Consider the following 21,345-nt stretch of genomic DNA (forward strand, 5'->3'; position numbering starts at 1 on the left):
AATTTTTTTTTTTTTTTTTTAATTTGAGACAGAGTCTCACTGTGTTGCCTGGGCTGGAGTGCGGTGGCGTCAGCAACCTCAAACTCCTGGGCTCAAGCGATCCTCCTGCCTCAGCCTCCGCCTCCCAAGTAGCTGGGACTACAGGCATGCACCACCATGCCTGGCTGATTTTTTCTATATATTTTTAGTTGTCCAGCCAATTTCTTTCTATTTTTTTTTAGTAGACACAGGGGTCTTGCTCTTGCTCAGGCTGGTCTCGAACTCCTGACCTCGAGCGATCCTCCTGCCTCAGCCTCCTAAAGTGCTAGGATTATAGGCGTGAGCCATCATGGCTGGCCTCAACAATTTTTTTTTTTTTTTTTTTTTACCATTTTCTACCTAAGTGTTTCTCAAGTAATTTTAAGCATTTCTCCATGTGAGTTTGAAAATAAGCAGCCTAATCCATTTATAGGAAGTTCTTATTTCTAGCCTCATAATTGCTGTACTTTTGAGTTTGGAGATTAATCAGATTGTTTTATGTACAATAAAAATTGGAAAGTAATGATTTTTATGTATCTGTCACATATATAGGTGCTTTGTTTTATATTACATAAAACACCAGAGTTCCTTTAGCATATATATGTTTCTTAGAAGTGGTGCATATAATAAAATTGCTGTTAATTCAGTCTTTAAATATTAATATTTTGCTAGTGAATGAATCACTTTTTTGGCCAAGCAAATTGGGTGGGGCATTTATTCTTCTAGACCACAAAGGTATCATTAACTGGTATCCTAGTAACTTAAGAATTATTGACGCTGCAGATGCCTGGCTAGCAACCTGGGCTGAATTTTTCTAGTAAGATAACTGATCTTGCAGTAAAGGGTAAAACAGAGACCAGGGTCCTTATCTCCCTTACATTCTCTCTCAAGATTCTAGCTAACTAGTTGCTAAGACAAGGCAAAACACTCATGTGTTGTTCTGAACCTAATTGAGTCCTTTATTATGTTATGACTCACCTATCACGATTTATTCCATTCCAGTCGTGTCACATAACTGTGGTTTGTTTTGCTTACTTGGTTCATGTTTTAGTGATGTGTCAGGTGGCATATGCCAATCCGCTGAAGGCGGCTTTGGCAGGAGCTTGTGTGCCAGAGAGGAATAAAGTGTTGAGACTGCCTCATACCTGTCCCCCCCAGGTGGAGGGGCTACTCAGAATCTGCTTGAGGGACATGAAGGTAGTGATGTGTACACTGTATAAGGCTGTGTTTGGCTTAAACAGAGGTTCTTCTCTTAAAAATGAACGCATCTCTTAATCTCTCATTTCCCCATTCCCTCACACGGGAGAGAAGGAAGCATCAAAGCCAACACTGGGGAGGGAGGGAGTGGTTGCCGACAGAGAAGCAGTGTCTTGAATTGTGTATTGGTTTAGTTGCCAACATCTAAAAATTAGTAGACTTCACTTGACATCTGGATTTTTTTTTCCCCATTAAAAATTGGAAGCATCTGCAACGTAAGACTTGGCATTCGTGCAAAGCAACATTTGGCTGACCCCCTAGACGGGGTGCCCGCTCCGTCTCGCCCCAGTCCTCTCCTGGCCCTTCAGGCCACCTGCTTGATTGATCTCTGCATTGGTTTTCTCTCCCTGGGAATTGAGCTATTTCTATATGCGTGTTCCTCATGTAGGGCAGACCCAAGGTAAGGACCCAGACTCTCAAAAGACGCATCTTCCCAGTAAGATTTGTAATGAAATGTCTGTAATATTATCTAAAGTAAAATATGATTAGTTTTTCAGACTTTTAAAAGAAACTATGTAAAATAGCAAAAATTTTGCTTCTTTTGATCCCACATCCAAATGTGAAGGTATTTTCCTATAAGCCTTTAAATGTATGATTCAAGTACGTGTTCATTAAAAAAGCAGAAGCACTTAACAGTGTTAGCCTACTTAACTTTTTTTCTTTTTAGGTGGCTCTACCCAAAACCATGGAATGGATTCTTATCCTCCTTGTCACCAAGGAGAATTAGTTTTCCGGTATGTGTAATGAGGAAGTGGTTAGTTATCTTAGTCCATTTGTGCTGCTGTAACAAAATACCTTAGGTTGGGGAATTGGTAAATAATGGAAATGTATTCCTCGTAGTTCTAGAGGCTGGGAAGTCCAAAATCAAGGTGCTAGTGGATTTGGTGTCTGGTGAGGGCTTGCTTTCTGCTTCCAAGATGGTGCATCTTGCTGCCTCCTCACAGGGCAGAAGGGATGAAGGGGCCAATCCCTCCCTCAAGCACTTTTATAAAGCCATTAATCCCACCCAGGAGGGCAGATCCCTCATGGACTAATCACCTCCCAATGGTCGCACCTCTTGATATCAGCACCCTTGGGATTTAAGTTCCAACGTGAGAATTTGGGAGGGACACATATTCAAACCACAGCAACAGTCATTGATGCTCTTTTCAGCTCTAAAGCATTATGGTTCTTTTTTCAAAAAAGTTTGGGGCTGGGCACAGTAGTTTACCCCTGTAGTCTCAGCAGTCTGGGAGGCTGAGGCAGGAGGATCGCTTGAGGTCAGGAGTTTGAGACCAGCCTGGGCGACATACTGAGACCCCATGTCTGCCAAACCTCCCCCTGCCACCCCTCCCAATTCAGACGGAATGGTGGCATGCAACCATAGTTCTAGCTATTTGGGAGGCTGAGGCAGGAGGATTGCCTGCTTGAGCCCAGGAATTCAAGGCTGAATGAGTTATCATCAGGGCACCGCGCTCCAGCTTGGGTGACAGTGAAACTCTGTCTCTTTAAAAAAAAAAAAAAAAAAAAAAAAATTTAAATTCGAGCAATTAGGTGCTGATGCAGTTCTCTATACTAAATCCAATAGCGTATCCTTTAATACTTTTTATTTTAAATTATTTTTATAGCCAATAATAGGAAGCTTGTTTTCAACATTTATTCAGCAAACAAGAATTTCTCTCCTTCCTTTCCTCTTAGCAATATTATTCCTTTAGTTACATAGACAATTCATGTTTAAGTTTCTGCAGGGGTACAGGTGGGCATTTACTATTTAAGGGCTGAGGTGTAACTGGAAAATGAACTGTTTTCGTTGGGTATCGTGTTTTCTCTAGAGGTATGGTTGCTGAGAATTTTGATGCGTTAACAATACTTACTTCATTATGGATGAATAAATGTGTAATAGAACATGTAATTTGCTGAATGTTAGAGTCTTTGGAGATTGGAGGGAAGGAAAATTATACTTTAAGATTTTTTCTGAAATAATTAGATGAGGCTTTCAGACGTTATATATAGGTAGTGGTTGAGAGCATGAGTTTGGTATTAAGGAAGACTTGGGTTGTAATCTTGTCTTTACCTGGTACTAGCTGTTACACTACAGGCAAAGTACTTAACGTGTTCGCGTCTCATTTCTTATCTGTAAAATAGAAATGATAGGACCTTCCTCATAAAGTGGTTGTCAGGTCTGATGAAGAAAATGTACGTGAAACCCTTAGATCAACATCTGGCATATACTAAATACGTAATAATAGCTACTGTATCTACATGATTATCATAGTTATTTTAACATTGTCTAAATGTATCAGTGTAGTAGATTTATCTCTTTACTTTGGCTTAGCATCTGAAATTTTGAGGATTTTAATAGTTTTTTGAGTGTTAAGGCTTTAACAAAATATGAATGGGAAGTAATGTTTCTAACGGATGGAGCTGTGGTATCAATATGTGGGTTCATTTTCCTCCACATTTAAATGGGACAGTACTCCCTGAGCTCTAGGGCTGTCGTGAAAATTAAGTGGGACATGTTTGCCTGATATAGGCTGTGGGACGTACCACCTTTCCTTAAATGCATAACAGTAGAAGAAAATTTACACAGTAGGAAAAATGTATATTATCCGTCTTCGAGTTGCCTTCATTGGCTTTACTATGTCTAGAAGTCGCCAGAATCTCAAGAAGTATCCTAATGTTTTATGTTGCTTTGATGGTGTTTCTCAGTGGTTTTGGTTGAAGTAATGAAATTCTGTGTCAGTCAAGTTTTTAAGTATGATGCTTTTAAGATGAGAGACTTAATTAAATATTTTGTCCTACCATATCGTGTTCAGTGCCTGCTGTATTTTCAGGATTTTGGAATTGTGTTGTCGTGAGAATAATATGGAGCTCGATCCAGCTTGCAAAGCTCTTTCAGTTGTATTTGGGAGTCATGACTAACATGGGAAAAAAAATCACAGTCCTGAGTTGCAGGTCATGAAGTTTTGATCCCGTGGTCTGGGTCACAGATGTGGCAAGGGTAGGCTTGAGAGTAGGTGTATTTTCATGTAATTTGCGAAGGCTTCCTGAATCCGATAGGGTAGGCAACATTTGTATGGGCTAATAGAGTAGGATGTTTTTACAAGGTAGGGAAGTTACTACAGCTTTACTATAAAAATATCAGCAAATGTCCCAAGAGATCGATTCAGCTTTTGGTTCATGCAGTATTGGTCAGTATATGAATTTCTTTAGTGTGGGAGCACCGATCTTTATTTTATGTATCTCAGTGTGAGTTAGGAAAAAATATAAACCAACATATCAAACAAACCTAGGGTTTTATAAATATCATTACTTGGGATGAGGTGAAGTAAAAAAGTGAGTTGATCATAAGCTGATTTAAAGAAAATAGTACACATAGTATTATGGTACAATATCACTATCAAAGTAGTATGGAAAGGACTGAAGTTTGGACAAAACTGCTTTGGACTATGCTCTCGAGCCAGGGAGGAAAGAATATGCAAAGTCCGGCTAGAGATGGGGCAATGTCACAGAAGAAAAATAAGCTCAAGGCCTGGAGGTCACTTAAAACATTTTCTTGCTTTCACCAGTGAAGGGCGTGGTCATGTTAAAAGAACTTCAATCGATTTAGAATTAAATTTTACCCATTATTTTCTTTCCCTTTCCCTGCCCTGCCATAAACGTTTTTGCTGCTGACTGCTGCCACTGACGACTGCTATTGATACTGTGCCGTAGAAATTTTTCTTGAATGAGGAACATTTTTTAGAAGGCTTTTGTGATGACTGTTTTTAACTTATTTCTGACTATGCCAGCAGGTGGTCGGTCCTGCAGGTTATTAAGTGGATAGGATTGAAAGGAGGATAGGGTATCAATGCATAGCAATAAAGATGTAGCAGATTTTGATAAGATATACAGCCGTGTTACGTTTCCCTTGTTTGCAGATCTAATAATTTTTATCGATTGATTGGCACTATGGGTTAAGATCATGGGATTCATCCTAACAAGCAGGTGTCCTATCAAAAGCCTCAGGATGGAGGAATTTTCAACAACACTCCAGTAGTTGGTTAAGTAAACCCCAGTGTTTGGCTCTCCAGTGACCTGTCACTGCCCTGTGGACTCTCTGAGGGGACAGTCATGGAGAAGGGCAGTACTAACATGGCCAGTCCTTGCTTTCCTCTCCCAACCGTGGAACTCTCCACAGGGGAAGTTTTTTTGTTGTTTCTCCTTATCTAATAAGAGGCTTGGCTTGGGGTATCTTGGAGACAGTCTCAACCCAGCCCTCGAGGCTGATCAGCACCTGCCTAGTGGACAGCACCACAGCCCCTACCCTGCTCCCTCCATCCCCATCCTCCGGAGCCAGGGTCCCAGCCTTTGTGCATTGAGGTGTTTCTTCCACATTAATTGATTCAGAATTTATTAAAAACATGTTACAGACATAAGTGTCAAGTAGGTGATAGTTTCTTCATAGTTGAAGGGACTGTGGCTATTTAAGATTAAATTAGGGCTGAGTGCAGTGGCTCACGCCTATAATCCTAGCAATTCAGGAGACTGAGATGGGAGGATTGTTTGAGGCCAGAAGTTCGAGACCAGCCTGAGCAAGAGCAAGACCCGTCTTGCCTGTAGTCCCAGCTACTGGAGAGGCTGAAGCAAGGATCTTTTGAGCCTAGGAGTTTGAGGCTGCAGTGAGCTATGATGAGGCCCCTGCACTCCAGCCTGGGAGACAGAGTTGAGACCCTGTCTCCAAAAAAAAAAAAAAAAAATAGAGAAGGAGGTGCGATCAAAGATTATACTACACAGTTATTAGAAGTTGGTTGTTGTTCCTTCAGCATTCCCTTCCCCTCTCCAGAAGCATTCATTAAATAAAAGTTGTGTTCAGTCGATGCTATGGGGAGGTGGGAAAATTTAGTAGAATGGAAGAAAGGAAAAAACACTAAGGCTTTTGTGTCATGACAAGATAGTGTAATGATAAAAATGTGTGCTTTATTGAGAACATACTCTGTGCAGGCACCGTGTTTAAGCTGTTGCTGTGCAGAGAGCTGAATAGTTGGTCCATGGTAGAGCCATGGCTGGAAGCTTGTACGTCTGACTCAGAATCTGGCCCAGAAGGACCATGCTGCATAGTCAGAACCACTGTGAATGACCCCGACAAACATCCCCTGAGATTTTCGAGAATTCCCCAGTTTGCAAAGTCCGCTAAAGCTTCTCCTATAAACTGCAATAAAGCATAACTTCACAAGAATTACTGTGTGTTGTATCCTGCAAGTAGTGAGTGATAGACTACAGTGAGAAGTGGGTCTGGGGTGTTGAACTCACGTTGTGGCTAAGCAAGATTACGAATTCATACATGTTACAGGATTTCAGGGGCATCGTTAAATGCACAGAGTCAAGGACCTGCTGGATGTATTTTTAGTGGCAGTAAGTGTCATCCAGTCTTTTCTGCTTCTGTAAGCTTTCAGGTACAGACTTGAGAGCTAAAAGGTCAGCTTACCCTTTGTAGCTGGAACTCAGTTCCTGTAGAATGACTTTGAGAACATGTGTTTCTAATATGTCAAAATTGGCTTGGCTTAAGCTAAAAAGAAAATTGTAGCCTGATTTGTTTAAAGGAACAAAAAACTCTACATGCCAAAGTTTGAATGCAGAGAGCATCGTTCAACTCTTTTCTGCTTTGTATTACTCTGATTTTTATTTCTCCATCAATGCACTAGGTAAAAAGTACAATTATATGCAGAACTAGAATACTACCTATAAAGTTTTATATGTAGTTTTTTCTTATGTATAAAATTATGGGGTTACGAGCTACTTTAATATTAATAAGTAACCTCAGTAAATTACTAAAGTGACGATGTTGGTGGATAAATAACAAAAAAAAAACTTTGAAGCATTTCTTTTGAAATCCATAATACTGAAATTAAGTGAATGTTTTTCCCTCTAGACTTTAAAATTCCATTGCCACTGGGGAGTGTGTGGGTGTGTCTTTGTGTTTTTGTTCCTGAGGTCTGGCTATACCGTGAGCTTGAAAATTGCCCTTCTTACTCCACGAATAGATTGCCTTTATGACTTATCTAACTAATGATATGTGCTGCACATAATGCCTTGAGATAGAAGTAGTTCTAAAGCAAATTGTTAACTAAATGGGATTTTTCAGACACATCCTCACGTGTAATTGCCCAGACACACTTACTAGGTGGAGTTTAGTAGGATCTCCTACCGGTGGCTGAAATATTCTTCTTATGTGTTATCAGCTGCCTTAAATCCTGTAGATTTTTCTATCGGCCTTGAAAGCAAAGTAAAGCTTAAACCATGTTGGGGTCTTCACATCTCTGGTCTGGCATGGAGATGAGAGGCGTGGAGGGATTGCTCAATGGATAAAGCCCCATACGGTTTCAAACTATGCACATGGCACTTTGCACAAGTCAAAACTGCCAAAGGGACAGATGTTGCCAATTTCCAATGTACAGGGGGAAGGCCAACATTGCTAAGCAACGGTGTACTTGAGAGAGCATTTTTAGGAGCAGAGCCAGGGGAGTTGTGCCTGGGAGCACTCGCAGCTTCTTATGGCTCAGAACAGGAAAGAGATCCAAAGTTCGTTCCCGTCAGGGCCGCCATTGGAGCCGCCACCACACGAGATAGCGACCTAGTGGCACCGATTAGGGCTGGCAAGGGGATGTATGGAAACAGGAAAGCTTTTTTGCCATGTAGGAAGGCAGTGAGACATGTTCACGGAGGTGAGTGCCCCACAGGTACGGCTGCCCCTCAGTGAGTACGCAGCCAGAGGCTCAGGTGGGGAAGAGGAGGGGAGGGATGTGAGCAAGAGGGGGGGCGTCAAAGGAAAGTTTGCGTGTCTGTCTCTCCCCCCTGCCCCTGTGTTAGGGGCTAACATCAGAGAGAGGGATCAGAATAAGCTCTGGTTAGCGCTGCTGTGTGCACGACCTCATAAACATGGTAAATAAGCTTTGCAGCCACAGGTATTCAGCCCCTCCCACGTCCCCTCCCTTTGTATACACTTGACAGGTAACAGACAGGTGGTGTGTGTGGGTGGTAGGTTTGTTTTGTTTTTTTTTTTGCTACCACTAGAGACTTGGAATACCTCTTGAGATTTGCATGGTTGTTAGTTTGGATTATGGATTTTCTCTCCCCTCTTCCCTCTTTTTTTTTTTCATTCTAATGAAATAATGCTGGCAGTTCACAGTAGAGAAAGTGCAACATTATAATTTTGTGTCTGGAGAAAATCACAACATATTTTTGGCAGTCTATTTTAAAGAAAGAAACATTGAATAAGCTATTCCGTATCACTCAGGATTTTTTCCTTCGTCTTTCAAACTCTGGACTTGAATTTCTGAATCACTTGGCAAATGTCGGTGGCTTCTTTTATCTTCTTGAAGTAAAGCTACAAACTGAAGATACTGCAGTTCAGAGGCCCGTGTGCACGCAGTGTGTGCATACGCGCTATGCAGGATTTCGTTGTTTTGTTTTTCAGCAGACATATAGAACTTAAGTCAAATTTAAAACATTGAGGGAGTTTCTCCCCGAGTTCTAACTTACAAAGCAGTATTTTCACCAGTGTAGGGAGATCTCAAAGTGGCCCTGCTCAGCGCAGGCAGAGGCACTGGAGACATTTCACTGTGCTTCTGGCCTTGTGGTTCTTACTGGTTTGTACAGCAGAGTTTGTCGTCATGTAATCTGTGTCTGTCTGGGCTGTAAATTTACGTGATGAAAAGCTAATAAAAGAAGATGGTATTGATTCTACTTTTCTCCCTCAGGAGGCAGAATTTGTTTTACGTTAAGGTTAAGCTATAGCGAGTCCTCTTCTGTCAGCGGCAAGAGAACTGAGAAATTGGCCAAAAACAATGAGAAGGAAGGGAGAAAACCCCCGAGTTATTACTGTGTAAATTCTTCTTTGGTTGATTTGAGTATAAATTACACCTTTTTGGCTGCTTCTAGTGGGAATCGTGTCATAAAATGAGTTGGAGGACCTGTCGCCAACAGACTAGGAGGCAATAGTCTTCTAGTGACTTGAGTCCCTCACATGTCTTTTTTTTTTTTTTTTTCGATAAGGTCTAGTTAAGTCCAGAAAAAAAACCGGTATGTTTCATTTCACAAAAAGCTTTTGAGAGATTTTTATTAAGGAAATAACTGACATTGAGATGCCTCTTACTGGTTTACCTGGAAGGAATAATAAAATAGATAGGACTTGCCTTCTCAGGTGCCAATCTAAATCTTTTCAGGTTCGTTGAATGCATTGTTCATACCAGTGCGGCTTGATGGGCAGCGTTATTGTGGCTACATAAATAACACTGCTCATTTTTTTTGAGACAGGGTCTCACTGTTGGCTGGGCTAGAGTGCAGTGGCGACAGCACAGCTCACTGCAGCCTCAAACTCTGGGGCTCAAGTGATCCTCCTGCCTCAGCCTCCAGAGTTGCTGGGATACAGGCACACACCACCATGCCCAGCTAATTTTTGCATTTTTTTTGTAGAGACAGGATCTCACTGTTGCCCAGGCGCTGGTCTCGAATTCCTGGGAACAAGCAATCCTCTCGCCTCGGCCTCCCGAAGTGTTGGGATTACAGGTGTGAGCCACTGTAATCGTGCAGGACCTGCAGCGTTGCAGGAGGATATCACTCTGTGTCAATTAAAGAAATTCAAGCTGAAAGGGCCTTTTTGATTTTTAATGGCACGTATCCCTTCCCATCTCCCAAGCTGGCCCCGTGTTTGTGATGCCAGGAAAGAGGTGCAGTGGGCTCCAGGAGGGTTTTCCCACGGGCTGTGCGCCCGGTGTATGAAGTAGTCGGGAGGGTCGCGGTTGGATCTGTGTACAGCTGAGATATCATTTACTTGTGGTTTGACCCTCCCATCTTCTAAAGGCAATTTTCAAAAGGCAGTGGCTGCTGTTGTTACTATTAAAATGGTTACCGGTTTTCCGTATTTATCTCTTCTTTGGCATGTAGATTCTGTATTTCAGAAAAATGTAGAAGGAAAGGGAGAGAGCAGAGAAGATGGTAAATGCAACAAGATTAGGGATCATGGCGAATGTCATGGAGTTACATTGTGCCTCAAGACACTCAAAAGGTTGGAGTCGAGGGTCAAGAGCCCTGGATTAACGTCCAGAGAGCACTTTTTGAACTTCTCCATTGCATGTGTGCGCGGGTGTGTCGGTGTGGGAAGACAAAGCCAGAGGCAGACGGTGAGAAAAATAATAAGATGGAGAAAGATTTAAAGGAGTCGCTGACTGCTTTATGTTTCCAAAATGAGTATAAACCTATGATTCTTTAACTTTTAGAATTGTGGTCATATATATTATGAATGCTTAAAATGCTTTCAGTTCAGAAGGTATCCAAGTATGTTTATTTTCCAAGCAGTTTTCTCCTCGGCACATATTAAACACTTATTTAAAACAAATTAGGGAGTAACTCTTTTATATATTTATCTACTCTGCCCTTTGTATTTAAAAAAAATAATGAAAACTGGCATTTGTTGAGTGACTATTCAAAACATTGTTGTTAAATACATTTCCACTTTCACCAGTTCGGTAAATCATTTGATCAGATGCGCTTTGCTGGAACTCTGCAATTTGTCTATACTTTTAGACCAAATTCATATACAAAGAAAAAAATGCAGGAAGAGATGATTAAGTCAACCCAAAATTCAGTGAGATTATTAAATCCCCCCTTTAAAAATAGGGAAATAATGACTGAATCTGGTTTCCGATAGATTATAGTAAAGCAAAATAGTCTCTTAAATTTGGGTGCTCTGTGATAGGATTAAACAAATGATTTAAAACTGTTCATAATGTTCTGATATTAAATGAATCGTACATTCCCAGGATGATCTTGAGCCTCTTTTCTGGACCCTAGCAATTAACCCGATTGCTCGTTACTCAGCAAGGAGTTTACTTGGTTAGAGTTAAATGTTAAGGGCAAGGTCGTCCTTATTTGCTGCCTTTCATTCGTGTTTGTTCCTGTATCGGTAATCCCCAGGGTCGCTTGAAGCTAAGATCGTTTCCTCAGAGTATATATGCCTCTAGCCTACCACTCCAATAATTTTCTTACCTTTTTTTTTTGTTTTGCTTCCCTGGGTTCTGTTTTTTGTTTTTAAAAATAATCGATGCCAGGAGACAGACGACGAACACCTAGCCCAGAAGAGACTGTTGAGATTACTGTTGGACTAAGCCCAGGATAAAATCTTTACGTCGTTTCAGACAGAGCATGGATTAAACGGTTTATCTTATTCATATGACTTCAGTTTCTTTCAACCTCATCCAGAAACTGACGAAAAGGTTTTGTTGTTTCTTTGCGGGTGCGTCTGTAGTCTCAGCTCATGTTCAGCTATGAAAAAATATGTCCAGGCACCCTGTGAAATACAGAATTGGACATGGTTCTGAATTTTGTTTGCCACTTAAATTTGATAGATGCATACGCTCAAAGCACGGGCAGAAATACAGGTTTATGTGTCTATAAATCCTGTCCTGGTTGACAAAGTAATTTAGTAGTGTTGTTTTAGACTCAGAACCATCCATTTAACATGACTTGTGAGAGACGGGGTGCTCGTGCGTGCGGGAGCGTGTGTGTGCGCGTGCATGTGTGTGCGTGTGTGTGTGTGTGTGTGCGTGCGTGCATGCGCGTGCACGTGCGTAGGGTGGGATGGAGTTCGGGTTAAGCGCGGGACGGGAGCACCACCATGCTGCAGTTTCACACCCTCCCTGCAGTGATGTATTTTAATTGAAAGGCTACTCCTGTTTTACAAACTGATGTTCTCAAAAAATAAAAATTAAACTGTCTGAAAAATACTCTGAAGATTGTTTTCTGAAGTGGAATTGGTTATGGGAGGAAAACTAGATCGTATAGTTTAGGCCATTTGAACGAACGTGTCAGTTTATTATCACTGGAGTGGAACCACTGTCTGGACTTGTTCTTTGGGATGCCCTTTCATTAATAGCCGTTCGTGGCTGCTCTGCCCACAGTGGGCGTCATGGGGCCTCATGTGATCGTTCATCAAAGACACAGTGTTTTGAGGTCTTAGGCCCTCGGGGATCGTGATTCCCCTTATTACACGGCGAGCGGTCTCGGTTCACAGTCAGTAGTTAGGACGTTTGTGAATAACTGAGATTAGACATATTTACTGTCAAATAATGGTAAGCTTTTTATATTTGGTTTTCATCCAGGTATTTTGTTTTTAAGTGAATTTAATCCTATCCCAGTTATACCCCACCCCTGTTAACTTTTGTACTAAAAAAGCCAGTTGACATATTGTCATAATATGTACTGGGAACATTTCTGCATAGATGCATCAACACTAAATAGTGTTTTTTGTATATGTGACTGTACGGAAGCCTTGAAAACATTAAGCATTGTAAACTCACATATGCTTTCAGGATAGATATGATACAGTCAGTGAAACCAGCACTTTTATTACTTCTTCCATATTATTTGCATATTTATATCAAGTGAGTGTTGATGATTATATATGTGGAGAACAACTATTTTCATTTTTATTTAACTACATCTCAAGAACTGGAATCATAGGTTTCATAATTAAAAGATGTCTTCTTAATAGAGATAAAAACAATTTCCAGAATGTTTTAAGTAGTTCAGTTAATAGAAATTGAGACTGTACAAATTTTTATATGCTTTAGAAAAATAAATTATCTCTATGACACTAATTGGAGCAAATTACCTCACTGATATAAACAAAATGACCTACTGGAAAGAAACAGTAAATTTTCTAATTATTCATATTGATCTTTAAAGAACTGATATTTCAAAATACTACTTCCTGGAAGGTTTTGAAAGTTTTCATAATGTTTTAGAGTTGGGTTTTTTCTCCTTCCAGTTTTAGCCTGTTTTTACTTTAGTTGGCAAAAGGCAGAAAAGAAGGTAATACAGTTTGCCTCTAAAAGAGCACAGTGAACTTAAAAATAGGAATATCAAATATATATCCTACATACAGGATATATTAGACTCTCATTTATTAAATGAACCGGGATGTTAGCACATCTTCCAGACTTCCAACACTCTCTCTCTTTCAGTGTTTATCTTGGAGTATTTCTTGATCTGTCTCAAGGAGACCCTTATCCATCCTTTACCCCGCCCAAGCATGCTGCCCTATAGACCTTCTCCCCAATGCTCTGCTATTACTTTCACATCCGAAACTTTGCTTTCTGAGAAATTATGTCCCCAAACTGCACTGAGACAACTACTCCTGTAGGTTAAAACATCTGATTGTGGCAGTGGTGACTGATGGATTGTAGTTATAAATTGAGGATTTCTGTGTCCTAAAAAAAAAAATCATGCTTCTGTGAAGTCATCCAAAGTTTTACAAACATGAACAAACGATATTGCTTCCCAGGGGGAAAAATTGAGAGTTCACTGTAAAATAACTCCATGATTACTTTTTGGTTTGCTCATGAATTCCGAGATACTATGAGATGACAAAATCAAGTCCGTTCAATTCAAATATTAATTGCACGTCTGTATGAGTCTAGAATTATACTAAGGCCTTGGGAGGTGCAGAGATGAATAGGCCCCTGTTCTTGCCTGTGGGAGGCCAGTCTGGAAGAGACAGATTAGAACAGCGAGGGCTCCAGTTCCGAGTGGAATGTGGTCGCAGGGTCAGAGTGAGGGAAGACTTCCTGGGACACCCTCTTCCTGTCTTCTGGGTCCCCCCAGTAGGAGTTTCACTGCTTGGTCTCTCCACAGGCAGTTTCTGTTGGGAGATAACTCTAAGTGACTTAAAGATTCCTTATCATTTCAAATATTATCAATCTTTTCTATTCATCTTTTTTCTCCTCTTCCTGAAAAATTTATTTGAAGAATTACAGAAATTTCTGCAAGAGAGGAAGGGTGATTAACAGTCTTTTTGAGGGTGAATTTAACAGTCGATTTTGCAACTTACATAATGACACAATTACTCTGTTAAGAAAACCATTCAAGGTGCCTCATTCCTTGTTTTCTAACCCATTGTCCCTCCTTCCATAGTAACAATCTCTACCATGGGATTTTTTTTTTTTTGAGACAGGTCTCACTCTGTTGATTGGGTAGAGTGCAGTGTTGGGATCACAGCTCACAGCAACCTCAAACTCCTGGGCTCAAGCGATCCTTTCCTGCCTCAGCCTCCCGAGTAGCAGGGACTACAGGTGCTCCCCACTACGGCTGCCTAATTTTTCTTACTTTTTGTAGAGATGGAGTCTCGCTGTGTTACTCAGGCTGGTCTCAAACTCTTGGCCTCCAACAATCCTCCCACCTTGGCCTCCCAAAGTGTTAGGATTACAGGCATGAGCCATGGCACCTGGCCTCTATCCTGGATTTTGTTGCTGTTTTTATTTTGATTTGGACTTGGAAGTGTGCCCATGCATCTGTCCAGGGATTTTAAAAACTCTTACTCTAAAATTCTGGGTGTGGAGGTATACATTTAGATAGGTGCCCAAAGGGCATGATGCTTCTGAAGAAGGAATACCAGTCCATTTATACCTTTTCCAGCAGGAGTGGGCACACCCAGGCAGTGTGAGCACATTCTTGGAACAGGCTTAGCCATTCAGGTAATTTTACTGCATATTCACAGAATACAATTAATTTTATGTCAAACTTTGTTCAGCCAGGCCTTTTGGTCTCCTCCTCTCATCTGTCTCTTAGAAATGATGATTACGGTGTTTTCATACAAATGCATGTATTTATTTGTATGGCACTAGCTTTAACATGTATTATCTTCTTTTTTTCCTCAGAGCAATCCTGTGTAAGGCTTTGCTTGTTTCAAAAGTGTCTTCTCAGTATTGCAGTGTGACTGATTAAGAAAAACAGAACCAAAAACTTTTCTTTCACAGACTTTCTAGTCTAACTTGGGAAATGAGTGAATTAATAAGCAAACACCGGGCCAGGCCTTGACAGCAAACCCTTTGGGTCTCCACAAGCACCTCAAAGTCTGTTCAGTGAAGGCTGACTGCAAATCTGTAAAACACAAAACAACAACAACAACAAAAATCCAATTCAGTGTGGGTTAAGTGGTCTTACGTGGGGTGAGCCTAGAGCACCGAGTAAGCTGGGGACAGATTAATAAAGGTATGTGTTTGGAAGAAGGAAGGTTACAGAGAGGAAAGCTAATAGAAAGTAAGCACATACGTAAGTGGCTGAGGACATGTAGCTGTACTTTGAGAAAGTTTTTATCTCTCTTTCTTATTTCAACCTCATATTTTTTATTTATGAATAGGTAATATATTTAATGGTTCAGAATTTAAAAAGTAAAAAAGGATATATAGTGAAAACTTTCCCCCTACTCTGTTTCCCAGCCACCTGGTCCTTTCTAGAAGAAATTGATGGTATGCAATTCTGTGCATTATTCCCAGTGGTATTTTATGCAAAATAAGCAACTCTACACACACAGTTTCTTCTCACTGACACTTTTTTTATTTATACGAACGCTGGCATGTAAGGCACCTCTTTTTTCCTTCCCACTTAGCAGTGTATCTTGGCGATTACCCCCAGTCAATACACAAAAAGCTTCCTCACCCTTTGTTATAGATGCATAGCGTTTCCTTTGTAGAGGGCACATGCCATGGTTTTCTTAGCCAATTACCTGTAGGTGGACATTTAGATTGTTTCTAGTGTCTTGCTATTTGTAAAGCAGGCTGAAGTACATAACTGTACATATTTTTCTCATGCGTGTGTGAGTCAGTGCTAGAAGTCAGAGTAGAGTATATGTAATTGGAATTTGGTGGCTGTCGCCAAGTTGATGTTGGTAGAGGTTATAGCACTCTACCCCCCGCCCCCCACCAGCCGCAGCAGTCAAATGCTCCTCTCCCCACCTCCGCCCGCAGATGCAGCGTTGCCAGCCTTGTGGCTGTTTGCCAGTCTGATATGGGGAAGTAGTTTCTCAGAGTAGCTTTAATGTTTCTAAGGAGAAAACAGTGCAAACAGATTCTCTTTTTGTCCTTTGTATGTTTAATTTTCATGTAGTTTGTTAATTGAGGTGCTGATTTATAATTCAGAAAGCTTGTGTCTCCTAAGTGTTTAGAGCTCTAAAAGGGACTTATTTTCAAATTCTGAGTTCTGGGACTAAAACGTACCAGCAGGTGTTTATCGGCTGCCTCTGTGTGGCAGGCGATTCAGGTGCGGAACTGGCCCTGACTTCCATGGCACGCGCTGTGTAGCCGCAGAGAGGGTGCGGTGACCCAGGGGCAGACGACTGTGGGAGCATCTGGACAGTTAGGGGAGTAAGGGAGCATCAGGGAACGTTTTCCAAAAGATGTCTTTTCATCTGCAGTCTGAAGTCTCAGTAGAGTTGTCCTGACACAGGTGGGACAGGAAGGAGGTTCCAGGCAGGGGGAAGGGCAGTGTGCCTTGTCTAGATAGTTGGGGTAAATGAGCAGCAAACAGATACTGAAGACTGAACAGTAATCCAGAAGGTGACACCTTTGAAGAAAAATAGCACGAACGTTTATTTTAGTCTTTTAAAAGTTAAACTTCACATAGAGAACCTATTGGGATTTCTCCTAAAGCTGTCACGCTGTTAAAGAATGCCTGATGAGTTGGCATGTGTGTTATTCCATATACATCAGTGCCTTTCGATGGTTGTTAAGGTTTCACACGTTCACATTTGACCTTCATACCAACCCTGTGAAGTGGTCAGGTTTGGTAACGTTATACCTGTCACAACGAGGAAGTAGACCCAAACAGCTTGAGCCCTGTCCAGGATTGCAGAACCAGCCTCCGGCAGAGCCAGATCTCGAATCCGAGAGCTCTTGGCTGCCGCCTCGGCGCTGCCTTTGTGCTCCCCGTGCTTCCTGGTTAGTGATAGCTAAGCCTTTTTGAGAACAGCATTGTTATAAAAATGCTGCTCTGTTGAAACCTGAGAGACTTAAAACACAATATTGCAAGAGCCTCCCGGTCCTGGTGGCATGTCACTTCAGCCAGCTCTCTTTAGCTTATTAAAACAAACTGCCATGCTTAGAAGACATTTCTAACATATTTTATTTTGGTATCAGTGCATTTCCTCACGATTACACAATGTCATTCCAAGAGGAGTGAGGAATCAGACCGAGGCCAGCATTGCTGCCTTTTCTGGTCTGAAGCACTCGGAAGAGGCAGTTAAATGTGAATCACAAAATGCTTCTTTGTAGAAACAAAAAGAAAAACATTGCCCTGCAAAAAAATGTTTGAGATCACGTGCAGTGGTCCCCAGCCTTTTTGGGACCAGTTACGTGGAAGACAGTTTTTCTGTGGACCAGTGTTGCAGTGGGGTGCAGGGGGGTTGGGGACCGCAGATGTATAAGGCAAATGAAATCATCCCCCGCCTATGCTAATATGTTTGTCTCTTGCATGTATGTTGAGGGGTTTGGAAAAACCAGTATAACTGTTCCGAAGCCAGGCTCAGCGACCTCAGAGCTTTGGTGTGAGCTTGGACAGGCAGCTTAATTTCTCTAGGAGTAAAACTGAGATAATACCTACCACAAAGGTCGATGTGAGAATTGAATAGAGACACAGAACTCCCTCAGACTTTATTTCATTTTTAAGTTTCTGCCGTAAGGATGTATCTTACAGTTGGTGAGTACATTTAGTTTTATAGCTTCCCGCCCCTCCAAGCTAACGATGGAGTGTCTTACAATTGATGGTATCAAATTGAGGAAATAATAGTATGTGAAGAGTTTAATGCAGTATGAAATACAGCATGCATTCAGTAAGTAGCTGCTATCATTTTTTAAAAAATTAAATAGAATTATGGTTCCTGTGTTAAGGCCATCCCCCAGGGGGGGAGTGAGGTCTCTGCTGGGAGGTAGATGTTCTTGCAGGAAACCAGATGTATGAGGTGGCCACGTGTGGACAGGAGAGGGGAGCGCATCCTCTCTAGGAACCTAGATACTGAAGGTGGGATACAGCAGTGAGACCTGTTCAACTCAGTGTCTATACCATTGAGGGAGAGCTAGATGGGGAAGGAACGAAAAGCAGATCTTACTGATTCATGCAGCTGTCATAGATGTTTGTTGTTGTTGTTGCCTCTTGTTCTTTAAGGAAGTCTTACCTTCAGTGTCTTCAGCCTAATCTCACCTGTGCTGCAGAGAGGCCGGGACCGATTGTTTATTCTTTGTCCCTGTTGTTAAAGGGAGAGCCCGGGTCCTTTCAGTAGGAGTAGCAGTACTTAGCTGAGACCCTGCGGGAAAAGTGAATTTTAAGAAAGAGGTTAGAAGCCAGGCGCCCTGGCCTGTGTCTATGGTCCCAGCTACTAGGGTGGCTGAGGTGGGAGGACCACTTGAGCCTGGGCGCTGGAGGCCAGCCTGGGCAACAAAGCAGGACCGGGTCTTTGGGAAGATTAGGGGATTAGGACATAATGTTTTGTTCCACTGCACCTCCCCCTTTGGACAGTTTCCTTCCAGTGGAAGACTTGGAGATGCCAAGTTACACTTTATTACGCAAGGCAGCCTGGCCTTACAGATCTTCCCCTGCAAACCCATGCAAAGTTCTACCCTCTAGTTTGGGTGTCTCTAACGTGGGGGTGGGGAGAAGAGTGGAGATACGCATCTCAGGTAGATGGAACATCAAGTGGGCTCATACTATGCAGACTGTTCTGTAGCCGCCTCTCTTTTAAATGTAGATTTAAAATGTGTCTTGGTATACACAGAAGTGTTTGGGGGTGAAGGGACATCAACTCCAGCTCTCTTTCAGACAGTTCAAAGTGTTTTTAGGTGGGAGGGAAAAATACAAAGCCAAGGTGGTAAAATGCTAACAGTTGGGAAGTCTGAGTGAAGGCTTTTGTGGGATCCTTTATCTTTTTGCAGTTTTTCTCTAAGTATGAAAATATTTTTAAAGAAAAGGTATGTATCTTGAGCGTCTTTCCCTGCAAGCGTGTATTTTATATTATTAAATCTGCATAACTTACTGTTGCATGTTCACGCTGTGAAGGTGTTTAGACTCCTATTGTTGGTCATTCGATAATTTCCGATTATTTGCCAGTATGAACATGCTACCGTAAATACGATACATCCTCATGTAGTTGGAATGAAATCCTCCCTCTTTCCTTTGAAACACCCCCACTCCCATAATGGACTTGATAGGAAAATTCACAGTAGAGTAACGCTTAAAGCGAAGGCCTTATTTAGAATTTTAAATGGGTTGGATGGTGACCGTTAGTATCGGGGTTAGGTAAATATTGATAATCTACAATAAGATCTAGACAAAACTCTTCAGTCCTGGTTCATCCCATGTAATGAAACTTTATCAGAAAAATAAATTTTTTGGTGACCTGAAACATCTCGGCTAAATGTTGACTGCTTGAGTAATCATGAAGATCAGAAGGAAGTCTTTCGGTCTCTGAAGGCATGGCTTTCTAACCTCGTTCTGTCGGACACAGTGGGCAAACTTCTTTGCCCTCAATTCAGTGTGCTTTGCTATTTTTATTGATTGTCAGATGTTTTGATTAGATTCCCCTTCATAGCAGCAGATAGAAGGAGGGGATATCTGTCCAGAGTCAGTATCATCCTACGCTTTGTTCTGTTGACTCACCTTTGGCTTCTGATTGTTAGTTTTTTCTAATGCTGCATGTAAACAGTTGAAACTATAGCGTATAATCACATTTTACCCTCAGGTGAAAACAGCATTTATTTCTGCATCTGACATTTGTGCTAAAATACAGCACTAGCATTTGGTCCAGTTTTTAAGCGCCCTTTAATGGTTTTGAAAGACGAAAGGCAGGCCTAGTTGCATGACGATGTCCACGGATGGGTCCGATGGGTCCAGCGGACGGAAGGGATACCCTCGCTTCTCCTTGGCTCTACCTCCTAACCTCCTGCCCTACCTCAGCCGTGACAAACTGCAAACATTTCAATAACACCATTTCCAGGAAATATACATGTTTCAAAAACAGACCTGGGCAGGTCAAATTGCACTTGGATTTTGACATGTCCGTTAGATTCAGTTACAAGGCAGCATGTATGTCCTGTTCTTTCCTTTTCCTCCTTCCTTAGAGTGAACAGGAATGGGGGAAATGGTACATTAATAAACCCTAGGCTGTGAATTAGCAGCCAGCGCTAGATTACATTACATTGTTAATTAGAACCGCGAACAGGGGAAAGACTCATTTGCCATTTGTTCTCTAGCCGTGAGAACGGGCGTCGTGTTCAATGCACGGCGGTGGCGGTGACGGGGAGAGCCGTCCTATGGGACTTGCCGCAGCCAGGCGCTCGACACGCAAGCCACACAGCGCGTTGCTCTTCCGCTGAAAATCGTGGCATTGTGGATATGTTTCATGTCTCTAGTACGGAGAAAAAGTATTGTTTTAGGTTTAACTTCTTTATTTTTTTTTTTTTGCACTTAAAAATATGTGGGCTGTAAAATGACACCTCCTGGGTACTTGCTGCGGTGGTGATACCAGCAGCAGGAGTGGTCGCCGTCATTTGTTTAGCTGGGGATAAGGAAGAGTTAGAATCGTGGATCTTTTCTCCAAGACACTTGTCAATGTCCTTTTCCCTCAGGGCCTTTCTCTGGGGAAACTTTGTGCATACATGTGTGTTTGTATATGGTGAAAATGCTGACTTGGAGTAGAGTTAGACTTTTTTTTTTTTTTTTTTAGGGGACAGAGTCTCACTGTCACCATGGCTAGAGTGCACTGGCATCACCATAGCTCACTGCAGCCTCAAACTCCCAGGGTCAAGCGATCTTCTGGCCTCAGCTCCTGAGTAGCTGGGACTACAGGTGTGCACCACTGCACCTGGCTAATTTTTCTATTTTTTGTTGAGACAGGGTCTCGCTCTTGCTCAGGCTGGTCTCGAACTCCTGAGCTCAAGCGATCCTCCCGCCTCGGCCTCCCAGAGTGCTAGGATTACAGGCGTGAGCCACTGCGCCCCGCCTAAGTTAGAGACATTTTTAACTTTAAAATGAATTTGGGCAGGATTAGAATATTAAAACCTAAGAGCTATCCCTCCTTTTTTACCCCTCCTAGAAACACGGTCTTGCTCTGTCACCTGGGCTGGAGTGCAGTGGTGTCAGCCTAGCTCACTGCAGCCTCAAACTCCTGGGCGCAAGCGATCCTCCTGCCTCAGCCTCCCGAGTAGCTGGGACTACAGGCGCACACCATCACACCCGGCTAATTTTTTCTGTTTCTTGTAGAGATAGGTTCTCGCCATGTCTTGCAGC

General features: G+C 42.0%; 1 protein-coding gene across 5 annotated transcripts in view; it reads left to right on the top strand.

Moving 5' to 3' along the window:
* The window catches only part of AFF1 (AF4/FMR2 family, member 1), a 117,875-nt gene that overhangs the window by 47,934 nt on the left and 48,596 nt on the right, over positions 1 to 21,345 (top strand). The gene's annotated exons all lie outside the window — the stretch shown is intronic.

Source organism: Propithecus coquereli, unplaced genomic scaffold, assembly GCF_000956105.1.
Source record: "Propithecus coquereli isolate 6110/MARCELLA unplaced genomic scaffold, Pcoq_1.0 Scaffold26, whole genome shotgun sequence".
Lineage (NCBI taxonomy): Eukaryota > Metazoa > Chordata > Mammalia > Primates > Indriidae > Propithecus > Propithecus coquereli.